Source organism: Ictalurus punctatus, chromosome 12 (genome assembly GCF_001660625.3).
Source record: "Ictalurus punctatus breed USDA103 chromosome 12, Coco_2.0, whole genome shotgun sequence".
NCBI lineage: Eukaryota > Metazoa > Chordata > Actinopteri > Siluriformes > Ictaluridae > Ictalurus > Ictalurus punctatus.
Window position 1 is genome coordinate 655001 of NC_030427.2, and position 4062 is coordinate 659062.

The window sequence follows — 4062 nt, forward strand, 5'->3', positions numbered from 1 at the left end:
ACCGCAGCTGAGCTGTGATCTGTGTGTAGAACAGGTTCTCACTCAGCACAGTTATTAGCAAGCACGGATATGGTTATTTTCTTACTCAGAACATCACTAGGGACTGAAAATCTCAATATATTAACATTTTCTTTAGAGGTAAAATGGCACGAAGGTGGAAGAAGAATAATTATAACTAGACCAGTACATTTCCTGAAGAAAATGTGAGCGGTGCTTGCCATGGTGAAATCCGGACAGGGCGCCAATACATTCAAGAGGCGCCCGCATAGGGTGCCAATACTTTCGAGAGCCGGACAGATATGACACCAGCATTGTTGGAGCCGGCTGTGTAGTGCGCCAATACTTTTTAGAGCCAGCCGTCAAGGGCGCCAGTACTTTTGAGAGCTGGCCGTGCGGGGTGCCAATACTTTTGAGAGCCGAACAGATCGTGTGCCAATACGTTTTAGAGCCGAACGTGTACGGAGGCAAAACTTTTAGAGCTTTCTCCTTAGAGGGCCAATACTTTCAAAACTCAATGCAAGTCTATTGGAACTTTTCAGAATTTGAGCTTCCATAGCGGGAATTCCGGCATTCCGATCGCTTATAAAAGTCATAGCACACCTCTGCTCAATAAGCCGATCGATTCAACACCTCACCCATCGATCTCCGACAAACGGTGCGGGACTAGTTACGCGCCGAAAAAAAAGTGGAAGAATAATAATAATAACTAGACCGGTACATTTCCTGAAGAAAAGTGGTGCTTGTGAGTGGTGCTTGCGTTGGCGAAACAGGGATGGGTGCCAATACTTTCCAGAGCCGACAGCGTAGGGTGCCAATACTTTCCAGAGCCGGACAGATATGGCACCAGCATTGTTAGAGCCTGCCGTGTAGTGCGCCAATACATTTTAGAGCCGACTGTCAAGGGCGCCAGTACTTTTGAGAGCTGGCCATGCGGGGTCCCAATACTTTTGAGTGCCGGCCGGAGAGTAATAATAATATTTATAATAATAATAATTATAATAATAATAATAATAATAATAATAAGTATACAAGGGAACAATAGTAGTGCTTTTACAAGCACCACTAATTAAATGATCCATAGAATTAACCTGCATAAAAAACGACAATGTCTGCATAGTTTTTCTTCAAAGTGTACTTTCATTGTACTTGAAAATTGCAGTTGTAAAGTATTTGTCCACTTAAACATTTACATCTGACCGTTAACAATAAAAATTCTGTGCAGAGCTATCATATTTGTAGAATTTGATGTTGAATATTCGGTCACTGAATACTTCTCTCTTTCTCTCGTTGTGTATTGAGTATTGATGCTGCAAAAGAAGACGGATCTTTTGGTAGGCTGGTTAATGATGACCACAGGCACCCAAATGGCAGAATGCAGAAGACTGAAGTGGATGGAAGCCCACATCTTGGTCTGTTTGCTTTAACAGACTTTAAAGAAGGAGATGAAATTACCTGCAATTACGGAGGAGGAGTCTGGCCTTGGTGTAATAGGACGTTATTTAAAAGCTCATACAGCTGATGTGATTTTTATTTAGTAGTTAATTTAACATGCTATGCTAACATGTAAACAATAAGATAATATTACCTGACGTACATTTTACACTCAATATTGTCTGTTTCTGTTCTATTTCACCAACAAAAATATTTCCAAACAAAGCCACAGCAGGTCCTGCTCCTTTTTCCTCCTAATTCCCTCATTTCTCCACGTTGGGATTAATAAAGTATTATCGTATCTCATCTTTTGTTCAAATGGGAGATTTCTTATTTATTTTATTTATTTTGTTTATTTTTAAATAGGAGACTTTTTAATACTTTTATTAAAAAATGGCTTCATGTTTCAATTATAATGAAGCATTTGTTCAAACAAAAATGTTTTCAGTCCTTTAAGGATCATTGTAACTGATGATGTTATTATTATTATTAATAATAATAATAATAATAATAATAATAATAATAATGCTGATGTGCTGTCATGTCCTCTGATTTCTGTGTGAGACAAATGCACTCATATTTCTGTTACATGGGAAACTTTAGGGTTAGGGTGCATACATACTCTGGTTTAAAAAAACAGCAGGAGATTGAGCACCAGTGACTTGACACCTACAGCTGACAAAGCTGCAAGCAGGGTTCATAACTGCGCAAGAAAACCCCGCTGGATTTAGAGTCCGACGCCTCAAAGTGATTTAAGGAAACACTAGGCTATTCTACTGGAGCCGACGGACGTGTCTGTCCATGTTCGACCCTTCTCCAACAACAACTTTGCAGTCTCGTTTATATTCTCAGGTTTCCGCACGTGGACGTCCTCTTCAGTCCATTTACTTCAGTCAAGTAATTACAGCCTTTACTAGTTTACATGAACACATTCGGACGACTTACTTTACATCAAAGCATTTTTCTAGGATAAAACACAAGCGTGTTTGATGAATGCCAAGGTGCTTTCTTGCTCATCTGAATAGAGTTCCCTCTGCATTACGACACAGTTTCATAACAGGCTTCAAGTTGCACAGGTGAAACCCCAGTGTAGTTCAAGTCCAGTGCCCTTTTCTCTCTGCAGTCGGGAAGATAGTGCACACGAGTTAGTTGACACAGACCGCTGACATGCCTTGAGCAGGCTTCGAGTTGCGTAGGGGAGACCCCAGTGCATTCCAAGTCCAGTGCCATTTTCTCTTGGCCATCAGAGGAAGGGAGCATGAGACAAGACTTAAGTGCATTTCCTTGGTTCATTTATGTTCTGATGGTTTATGTTTTGATCGTTTCAATGTGCCAACCTTCTTTACCAGCCTTCTTTATCGTGATGGAGAATGAGACAAGGCTTAAGAGTGACTCCAAGGCTCATTGACGTTTTGATCGTGCATGGTCTCAACAAGTGTCATGGGTCTTTTCAAATGGCTTCATGTTTCAATTATAATGAAGCATTTGTTCAAACAAAAATGTTTTCAGTCCTTTAAGGATCATTGTAACTGATGTTGTTATTATTATTATTAATAATAATAATAATAATGCTGATTTGGTGTCATGTCCCCTGACTTCTGTGTGTGAGACAAACGCACTCATATTTCTGTTACATGGGAAACTTTAGCTGTATTATGGCTGTGTGTGTGTGTGTGTGTGTGTGTGTGTGTGATCAGTGTTCTGATATATCATCATTTCTCCCCCAGGTTGAGTTGGTGTTTTCTCACAGAGGAAAGCTGTAGAGTTCTGTCCTCAGTTCTCAGATCAAACTCCTCCAGACTGAGAGAACTGAACCTGAGTCACAATAACCTGCAGGATTCAGGAGTGAAGCTGCTCTCTGCTGGACTGGAGAATCCACACTGTACTCTGGAGATACTGAGGTACACTCACACACACACACTCACACACACACACTGTACACTGGAGATACTGAGGTACACAGACACACACACACACACACACACACACACACACACACACACACACACACACACACTGTACACTGGAGATACTGAGGTACACACAAACACACATCCAGTTTCCATCTGTGGTGATTGTAATTGTAGTGATGTACAGTGCATCCAGAAAGTATTCACAGCGCTTCACTTTCTCCACATTTTGTGATGTTACAGTCTTATTCCAAAATGGATTAAATTCATTATTTTCCTCAATATTCTACTAACAATACCCCATAATGACAACGTGAAAGAAGTTTGTTTGAAATCTTTGAAAATTTATTAAAAATAAAAAACAAAAAAAGCACATGTACATAAGTATTCACAGCCTTTGCCATGACACTCAAAATTGAGCTCAGGTGCATCCTGGTTCCACTGATCATCCTTCAGATGTTTCTACAACGTGATGGGAGTCCACCTGTGGTAAATTCAGTTGATTGGACATGATTTGGAAAGGCACACACCTGTCTATATAAGGTCCCACAGTTAACACTGCATGTCAGAGCACAAACCAAGCCATGAAGTCCAAGGAACTGTCTGTAGACCTCTGAGACAGGATTGTATCGAGGCACAGATCTTGTGAATGATCTTGAAAATGTTGTTGCCATTAAGGGAACAGTCCTCTCCTGACTCAGGTCTTATCTGACCGATCGTT

The 4062-nt window shown here is 40.6% G+C and overlaps 1 long non-coding RNA gene across 1 annotated transcript in view; it reads left to right on the forward strand.

Moving 5' to 3' along the window:
- The window catches only part of LOC124627603 (uncharacterized), a 2852-nt gene extending 1115 nt beyond the window's left edge, over positions 1-1737 (forward strand). Inside the window, exon 3 of the long non-coding RNA XR_008397425.1 lies at positions 1300-1737. This is a non-coding gene — a long non-coding RNA (uncharacterized LOC124627603). The remainder of the gene's footprint in view (positions 1-1299) is intronic.
- Positions 1738-4062: the final 2325 nt, after the last annotated feature.